A 10,788-nucleotide genomic window follows, 5' to 3' on the forward strand; every position below is an offset into this window, starting at 1 on the left:
CCTGCACTCCGTTCCTTTTCATCTATTTTTCCTACACACCTGCGTTTGTATTTCTACTTTTCTTCTGCACTCCTGCGTTCCTTTTTTCAGCTTTTCTAATTCACCCCTGCTTTCGCATTTATATATTTCTTCTGCAGTCCTGCTTTCCTTCATATTTCTACTTTTCTTTTGTAATTTTGTAATCCTGCGTTTTTTTTTCTCATTTTCTGATTCTTCTCTGCGTTCCTCTTTCTACTTTTCTTCTGCCCTCTTATTCGTTCCTTTTTCTCCTCCATCCTTCGGAACCAAAAATCGTTCCTAATAGCAACCCCGGTTTTTTCTTTGATACAACTCAATTGAAAGAAAGAGGAAGCTGGAGCTAATAAGAATAAGAATGATAAAGAGATTAATTATGTGTTAAGAGTGACAATGAATATAAAAGATGAAAGACAATAGAGACGGACGAGACCAGTATTTTTGATGCCACCGCAAAACAGGAGATATCAGGCCTATCAGTTCGAGAACAGCAGTGCACCCTTTCTCTCCATAAATTGATGGCAATATGTATATATCTATATATGCATATAAATACATATATACATATATACATACATACATATATACAATAGATATAATGAAGCTCCTGCCATTAGATATGTACATATATATGTGTGCGTCTGAATATTATTACTCACACAGAGGAGTGCCAGACACGAACACGGTTCCCTTAGCTATACGATATTACAATTAAGTAAATGAGCACGGGGGTTGTGCGCATTATTGATCTCTTTTGTCGCTTATGCAGCCTCAGGTTGGCTGATTTCCTAACCGACTTTCCTCGACTCAACGGCTACACATTTTCCCATTTTCCCTGATTCTCATTTTCCCATCTAATCACGATAATGATTTTACATCCAGTTCAAAAAGGGATTTACTTTTTTGACCAATGGAGGCACTCCCGAGTAAAAAAAAAACAGATTCCCATTACAATCGATATTGAAGTACCAATTTTTGCTTGGTAAGATACGTTAGATGAGCTAAGCTTTCAGTCAAAAATGCAGTATTTAACACAGAAAAAGCTAAAGTTAAATTTTGTTTCATGTAAAATTTCACGCTGTTAAAGTGTGCATGCTATTTGGCGAAAGTTTAGCCTATACGATGGAATAAAAGCTGACGTCTGCTACGGTGTCCTTAGCAGCAATGGGGAAACGGCAAAGTATGAGTGAATTCGAGCTATAAATCGGGACATCAAATTTAAAACAGTCACAAAAAAAACAAAAATTAAAATTTGTTGCAGGTAGAACTTGCAACGGTTAAAAATTAAACATATTTCGACGAAAGTTTCACTGAGGTTAGGAAAATAATTTTGAACTCGTCTACAGCGTCACGATGAAGTGAGCAAATTTCGATCAAACCTGTAGAATCAGAAACAGAAAACACAAAAAAAAGTGTTCTTACTGATATATCTCCTCCGAAATAAATTACACTATTGTAGACCAATTAGAACTTATTTAACACCATTTAGAAAAAAGCGCAAAAAGCTACTGACAGGTGGGAATCCCCATTTCTCCACTCCAATGTAATGAAGTTAAAAGACTACAGATAGAGCTGGCGTCGTAATTCTCGCTACACCTCGAATGAAAATGGAGCGATTATAAGGCGAAAGATTATCAGGCAAGGTTAAAATCGGAAATTATCTTCGATTCGTGCAAAGTTTATCGGTCAAGGTTAATTTTTGTTGTGGCGAATCTTTCATCTGGAGTCGATGTAAACTTTATCTTTCGTTTTTTTCTGTAATCTTTTCAGTTAAAAAAATCACTTTTCATTTAAACAAAATTATTATGTAGTTGAATCTAACGAGAAAAGACGAATTTTTAACGAAAAAGATTAATCTTCAATCAAAAAATGATTTTTTAACAAAATACTTGGACTTTCTTGCAAATACAGTGAAACCCTTCAATAGCCCTCCCTACTATAGTCCTTCCGAGAATTGACGCCGCGCCGCGGGTAGGTGTAACAGGAGCTGCGCGGGGTGCGCGTGGTCTGCGGTTGTCCCTCAGTCGAGCACTCAGGCGTGAACAAACAAAGGCGGAGCGAGCTATAATGAGTTAGTTCCCACCCACCGTCAGCCCCAAAATCGGCGCTATAGAAGAGTTTCACTGTAGTTGAATTTTCAATTTAAAAAGATAAGTTTTCAATCAAAAATGAACAACTAAACGCTTGGTTGCAAAAACCTAAAAATCGAATGTTTCAGAAAAATTTCTACTTTTGAGCCATATAAAAGAATCTTTAATAAAAAAGATAATTTTGAATCAATTTTATACTTAAAAAAAGGAACAAATAGCTTTTAAGATAAAAAAAAATAATTTACCTAAAAAAAATAGTTTAATTTCCAACCAAATAGACCAATTTTCTACCGAAATGTTGACTTCTCTAGTCAAAAGGACGAATTTTCTACAAAACTGTAGAACTTTCATTCCAAAAATGTGAAGTTTTAACAGAAATGTTAATTTCACGGCCAAATAATTGAAATTTTAACTAAAAAGATCAATCTTCAACAAAGAAAAAAGTCTTGTTAACCAAAAATGTAACAATTAGTATTTCAATACACTTTTAACCAGAAAAGATCAAATATAAACTGTTAATTATCAATAAAAAATGGAATAATAAAATCGGGTTACATAAAAAAGATACAACGAGGAAAATAATTTTCAAACAAAAAAAAAAGATTTTTCGGCAGGACAGTGAAATGTGGTACTGCAAAGTTAATTTTTAACCAGGAAAATTAACTTTTTATCTGAAATAGACGAATTATCAAAAAAATAATTAATAAATTAGTATTGCATTTTATATGATTTTATTTCAATTACAAATTTAATATAATGCTACAATATAAAAAATAAAAAACATGGAAACAAATTCATCTTGATGTTACAAATTTTATTATTTTATTGCAAAATTGATATGTTATCGTATCAATTTAATAATTTTATATAAAAATGCAACTTTTTAGTTGAGCATTCATGTATGAATGTTAAAAATTCATCTTTTTGTAGAAAATTAATCTTCTTGGTTAAAAAATTAACTGTTTTATTGGAAATTTTATTTTATTTCTTTAAAAATTTATTTTTCACTGTAATTGATCGATTCTATTTTTACATACAACTTTATCTTTTTTGTTAAAAGTTTTCTTGAAAATTTGTCTTCTTTTTGTTAGAAGATTCACCTTTTTGCTCAAAAATTAAATTATTTAATTAAAAATTCATTGTTTTTAGCTGAAGATTCATGATTTTAGTTGAAAATTCACTTCTATCGACAAACTTAACTATTTCCTTTCAAATTCATCTGTTTTAATAAAAATTCATCTTTTTGATAAAAACTTAATTTTCTTGATTGAAAATTTATCATTTTAGCTGAAAATTAATGCATTTAGTTAAAAATTGACCTTTTTTGCTAGAAAATTAATCTTTTTGGATGAAAATTAACTTAAATTAAATTAATCTTTTTTAATTGTAAACTCATATATTTTGTTAAGAAAGTGGCCTTTTTGCTTAAAAATAAAACTATTTATTGAAAAATTCATTTTTTTGGTTGATGATTCATCATTTTAGTTGCCTATCTTTTTGCTGTTGCGATTCATCATTTTTTCTGAGCAATGCAACTATTGGGTTGCAAATTTATGCATTTAGTTGAAAATTCATCTTTTTGGTAGAAAATCACTGTTCTTGGTTGAAAATTAATTTCTTTCGTTAAAAACTAAACCATTGTGTTTAAAATTTATTTTTATTTTATGTTATTGAAAATTAATAGTTTTAACTAAAAACTGAATTATTCAATTTTTTGTTGAAAATTCGCCTCTTTGGTAAAAATTTATTTTCTTGATTGAAGATTCATTTGCTTGGTTGAATATTGAACTATATTCTTAAAAATTTATTTTATTTGGTCGGAATCTAATTTTTTAAATAAAGCTATAATTATTCTATTTTAAGTTTAAAATGTATATTTTTTAGTCAAATGCTCACATATTTTGTTGAATTTTTTTTTTGTTGGTAAAAAAGTAATCTCGTTAGTTGAAAACTTTTTTTTTGTTTAATTTTTTTATTTTTTAGTAATAATTTGTTTTTATGCGTAAAAAAATGTATTTGTTTAGTTGAAAATTCTACTTAGTTAAAAGTGCATTTTTTGTTGAAAATTATATGATAATATATTGAGTGGCTGTTTGTTACACACTAAATTCCAAGGTATTATTTTTAATTCGAAGATGAATGAAAGTTTAAAAAAAATCTTATTTAATTTTTTTTCCCTTTTGTAAGAACTCACTCAGTTAACGCATTTATGCGTATTACTAATTATTATCTTATTCATCGATTAAAGTGAAACAGGTGTTGGATAATGCAACTTTAGTAATTTGAAACATTTCCCTGAAATGTTTATCTGGAACAAACGAATAAGATTAAATAAAACAATAAAAGAGTAAAGTATTGAAACTCTCTAGAACTTTGCAGATATTTACATAACTGCATTAATTGTTTAAATTTCCAATTGTTTTTCAGGATCATTGATCATGTTGAATTATTGGAAAGAACTTTGAAATATCATTTGCTGGAAGTTTTATATTTGTATTTAACGTGCATTATTGTCTCAGGTAAAAAGTTAATTTGTAAAATAAAATTAATTATGTATCAGTCTCTAGTTTGCATTGGATACTATGATATCGTAAATTTAATTTAAAAAAAAAAACAGTTATTAAAAAAAAAGTTGAATTATTGTAGATCAATAGCGAATTTGCTTTGTAATTTTTTTCTTCAGTCTAACAGTAAATGCATTTTCGCAATAAAAAAATGCTTAAAATTTAAGCTGAACTAGGAAATTCTTGGAAATTTAAGAAACCGAGAATCCGATGATCCAATTTCAGAAACGAGACAAATTTCTACCACAAAAATAAACACTTTTCGACAAAAAATTGAATAATTAAATTTTCAGTTTGAAAAATTAATTTTCAATACAATAAAAGAACAAATTTTTTAAACATTAGTTACATTTTCAACCAGAAAAATGAAATTTCAACGAAAAAGAATCATTTTCTACCAAAAAATATGAATTTTTAACTAAATGAATGAGCTTTCAACTAAGAAATATATTTTTTAACTAAAAATAGAAAACTTTCGAACAAAATAGTTCGGTTTTTGAACGAACGAAATGTATTTTCAGTCGACAATATTAATTTTCTACTAAAAAGAAGAATTTTACATTAAAATACAAGAATCTTTAACAAAACCTTCAAATTCTTAACCAATGACGTACATTTTCAAATAAACTGATGAATCTTTTTAAAAAATGATTTTTTAACTAAACAGTACCATTTTCGAACAAAAAGATTAATTTTCCACCAAAAAAAAGATAATTTTTAACATAATATATGAACTTTTATCGAAAAAGATAAATTTTTAACATAAAATAGATTAGTTAAAATTTCACTAAAAAAATTATTTTGAATCAATAAAAATTAATTTGGAACAGAATGGTTACATTTTCAATCAAGGGGATTACATTTCTACCAAAAAACGAGAATTTAAAAAAAAAAATTTCAGTGAAAAAAATTCGCCAACATTTTTTTTCAAGAAAGTAGTTAAATTTTCAACCAAATAGTTGAATTTTTCACAAAATACGATAAATTTTCAAAAAAATATTTGAAAGTCAACCAAAGCAGATTTTTGCGGAATATTTTTAATCGAAAAATTGTATGTTCAGATAAAAAGATTAAATTTCTACCATAAAAGATAATTTTTCAAACAAAAAATAAAAAATTTTCCAACCAAGAAGGATTTTTCAGTCAATAAGAAAAACATCCTAATACTGGAATTTTTAAGGCAAGAAATTTTTTCAAATGAAAATTAAACTATTTATTTAAAAACTAAAATTTCTATTGGGAATTATATATTTTTTTAATTAGTTTTTTTCATCTGAAAAGTAAACAAAGTTAATGCTGTTTTAGCTTCTAGTTTGTGTCAGATGCTATATTATCGACAATTTATTAAAAAAGGGACACGAAGCAAACAAAGTTAAATTATTATACATAAACAGCGGACTTGTCATTATCTTTTTCCAGTCTAACAGTAAATAAATGTTTGCAATAAAAAAATGCCTTACATTTAATTTGAACTAGAATACTCTTGGAAATTTATTAGATCTGCAAATTAAGTTGATGCCTTCACAGAAAAAAACTGAGGATACGAAATGTTGGAGAGAGTCGGTCAAGCAGAGTAAACTCGAGGTGGATACTCCAAACTTTCGGCGGTGATATTGCTGATATCTCTGACGAATTCCCCTAAAGGGAGCACATTATAGGCTTGTAACGACGGACAGTTTACCTGAGTTGGGAGAAATCAGCTATTACCCTGCTTGAACGATTACCTGTAACGCTTTGCACTTATGATTTTATCAGGGAGTTTGAAAAGCTTGAAAAGGGGCACCAGGACGATGAGAACACTTATGATTATGCCCGGGAACTTGCAGGGCTGGCAAACGGGCACCATGATGAGGAGAGCGCTTGTGATTTGTAAGACGGATTTGAGAGCTGTAAAAGGAGCACCATAGTGAGGAAGACGTTGATGATTCCGATTAAAGGTTTGGAGAGCTGGAAAGGGGGCACCATGGCGAGGAAGACGTTTATAATTCCGAGTAACGGTTTGGAGAGCTGGAAAGGGGGAACCATGGCGAGAAAGACGTTAATGACTCCGAGTAACGGTTTGGAGAGCTGGAAAGGGGGCACCATGGCGAGAAAGACGTTAATGACTTCGAGTAACGGTTTGGAGAGCTGGAAAAGGGGCATCATCTTGAGGAGATTGCTTGTGATATTTCAAGAGGAATTTGAGAGCTGGAAAAGGGGCCTCATGGTGAGGAAGACGTTTATGATTCCGTGTAATGACTTGGAGAGCTGAAAGAGGGGCATCATGCTGATGAGAATGCTTGTTATTATGTATAGGGGTTTCGAGACCTGGAAAGGGGGCACCGTGCTGAGGAACACGCTAATCATGATGTACGAGTATTTGGAAATCTGGAAAAGGGGAACCATGCTGAGGAGAGCATTTGTGATTATGTATCAGGGGTTTGAGAAAATGGAAAAGAAATACTGCGATGATAAGGAAACGGTTATTATTATGCCTAAGAGCTCGGAAAGGTGTCAAAGGGGCACCTGAACGAGGATAGCACTTATGATTATGCCTAAGAACTTTAAGAACTGGAAACGGGGCACGTGGATGAGGAAATTCGTATTATGCATAAGGGTTTTGAGAACTGGAAAAGGGGCACTGTACTGATGAGCAAACGCTTGCCGTTATGTCTGAGAGCTTAGAGAGCTGGAAACATTGTACAAGGGTGACGATAAAACTTCCCATTATGTCTGGAAACTAGAAGGGCTGGAAAATGGGCACCAGGAGGAAGAGGAACAGAGCACTTATGGTTATATATGAAGGGTTTGGGAGCTGGAAAAGGGACACTGTGATGATAAGGAAACGTTTATTATTATTATTATTCCTGCGAGTTTGTAGAGCTGGAAAAGGGGTACCGGGAGGAGGAAGAGGAGATAATGAGTCATATGTATGATGAGTTTGAGAGCTGCAAAAGGGACACTGCAATGATAAGGAAACGATGTTTATTTTGTCTGAGAACTTGGCGAGCTGGAAAAGGGAGACCAGGACTAGGATAAGACTTATGATTATATCTGGGAACTTGAAGGGCTGGAAAGGGGTCACGAGGTGGAGGAGTAGAGTGCCTAAAATTATTTAAGACGGCTTTATGAGCTGAGAAAGATAAGGAAAACACTTATCATTATGTCTCAGGGCTTAAAGCGCTGAAAAAGGGGCACCGGGGCGAAGATAGCACTCATGATCATTCCTGGAAACTTGAAAGGCTGGAAAGGGGGTACCATTAGAAGAAGTATTGGGAGAGTACTTATAATTTTGAATAAGGCCTTTGGGAGCTAGAAAGGGGGCACCAGAATGTGGAAAACAACAAAAATAAAGTTTGAACAAAAGAGAAATTTCTGTTGTTGAAATTTGATTAGTTCCTTGGGTTTTTGAACTCTCAAGCATTTTGTAATGAAATTTGAATTTTAAACGTTAAAGAATTAAAATTTTAATTTATTCTGAATTTAATGTATCAATTTGGAAGATTTAAGATTCTTTTGGAAAATTTTCCATGAACATATTTTTATTTTGGACAAGGATAAATTTTTCTTTTTAATATGAATTTAATCTCCTTTTCATAAAGTAATTTGAAGTTTATATAAAGTTACGAAATAAGCTTTTAGGTTGATTTTGCTTTTCAAATGCTCCTCAATATAAATTGTTCCTCAAGATTATTCCGTAAAGATAAAATACGAAATCATTATATAAATACGTGCTTCATGTATCTATGCCACAAATGTAATACACCAAGAAACTTTAATCATTTCACATAACCAGTGATTATAGAATCGTATTATTTTTGCATCAATTGGCTTCCAAGTTCTTGCTCCGGAAAAATCCAATAAAAATTTTAAAATAAAAATTAATTTTATCAAATTAAAATTTGAAAATTATTTTTCTTCATTTGAAGAAACGGTTTCTTTAACATAATTTCTTTTATTTAACCAAAAATAACTTTAAAGTAAAAATCATTTTAAAATCAAGAAAACTTTGATTGGAACGAAAAATGGGTTTCTCGAAGCTGGAAAATTGGTTTTGAACAAAAGAACCTTCTCTTTTTTCTTTTATTATAACATGAAATTTCTTTGAACTAAAGAAACTTTTCTTTTCTCGAAATATTAAATATATTTTATTTGATCGAAAGGAATTTCCTTTGAATCAATGAATATTTTTCTTCCATTTAAAGAAATTTCTTCATATTTAAGAAAATTTTGTGTAACTTAGAGCCAATAATTATTATTTTTATCTAAATCAAATAATTTTCTTCGAATTAAAATAAATTTTTTTAACCGAGAGTCAATCAACATTATTCCTTGAGTAAGAGCAAATTAATAATTTTCTTTAAATAACAGAAATATTGTTGAAACAAGAATTTTCTTCGAATAAAAAAAATGGCTTCGAATCAAATCAATTTTTCTTTTTCCGAATACAAAATATAAGAAATACCCGATTTAAAAAAAAATGATTTCGTTAGTATTTTCCGCGTCTCTGGTTACAAATTCCTTTTCTAAATTTTCAAAAAGAAAATGGCGCATCCAAATTTTAGAACAGAAAACTACAATTAGGTCCGATTTTCGTGAAAATTATTTTTAGGGGATTTTGTGTCTTGGATTACGAATCCGTTTTCAGAATTAAAAAAATATATAATAGCGAATCCAAAATCAAAAACAAAAATCTTTAAAAATATTCGATTTCAATGAAAATGATTTTCTAATGGTTTTTCGGGTCTTTGATTTCTAATCCATTTTCAGAATTTTCAAAAACGAAATGGAGCATCCAAAATAGAGACCAAAAGAATATTCGATTTCAGTGAAAATTATTTTTTGAGTCTCTGGTTTGCTTTTAGATTTCATATAATATTACAATTAAAAAACACAGACTGAAAAATATATATTTTTTTCAAAGAACGAACAATAATTACAGGAATCTGCAGTAATGTATTGTAGTAAACGACAATGAAATTACCCTTTGAATTCTTTATTACGTATTACTTCTTATCGTAAAACGGTTTTCGATAATATCAAAGCTTCTCTTTGCATATATTATCCTTTCTATTATGTTCAATTATCTTACACCACTTATTATTTGCATTATCTTACATAACAATTTACTTTGCAGATCTCCTATCTTCTCTGAACGAGTGCAATTAGCTTAGTGCTTGTTAAATAAAAATGTACATTGTTTCTTTTTATAAATAGAATAGGTCTAATCGTTAAAAATGTATTTCATTCAATCAAATTATACGCACTCGGAAAAAAATTCTGGGTATTGTAACCAGAATATGTTGCTATTATATTACTAAAATTTATGGTAAAAAGTACTTGAAATTTCTATTGAAAATCCAACGAGAATTTGAAATTTAAATAGCCAGAGTTTTTGGATAAACATTTGTGGCAAATTTTTTTTTTGCTTGAATTCAACTGTTTCTGATTTAAAAATGAAATATTTTTTGGTTAAAGTTGCGATTATTTTTAAAAATGTGTTGAGAAATTATCTTTATCTGTTGAAAATTTAAGTAAATAGTTCAAAGTTGAACTAAATTGTTGAAAATTCATTTTCTTTAGAGAAGATTCATCTTTTTGGTTGCGAATCTAACTGTTTTATTGAACATTCTTTTTTCAAATTAATTTTGTTCACTAAAAGTTTAACTGTTCCATTTTTGATAGCATGAGCTTGAAGATCCCTCCACTCTAAACGCCAGAAAGATATAACCGGTCCTTTGAACCAAATCCTCAATAGGATCATTGAGATTATGAATATTTTTGGTCAAAATTCCTATAAATTCTGCTCGAAATTTCAACAATTTCGGGTTAGATATAAACAGGATTTTTTGGTAAATATTGTTCTGGCTGCTGTTTTATGCTTCCTAAACTGAAACCGGATTTGAGTATTCCATAAACTGCAATCACATGAAAATGAAAACAAATGTTTTAGTTTTTTTTTTGGCATAGATTAGGGGGGCCTCTGAAGCCTAGTGTGGTGGGGCCTCTGAACGTCGCCTAAATTCAAGCGGTAATAGGTCTCTCCACTCTAATCGCCAGAAAGTTATGACCGGTTCTTTGATTCGGATTCTCAATATGTTAATTAAGCTTATGAAAATTTTTGGCGCTTAGAATGGTGG

Source organism: Belonocnema kinseyi, chromosome 7, assembly GCF_010883055.1.
Source record: "Belonocnema kinseyi isolate 2016_QV_RU_SX_M_011 chromosome 7, B_treatae_v1, whole genome shotgun sequence".
NCBI lineage: Eukaryota > Metazoa > Arthropoda > Insecta > Hymenoptera > Cynipidae > Belonocnema > Belonocnema kinseyi.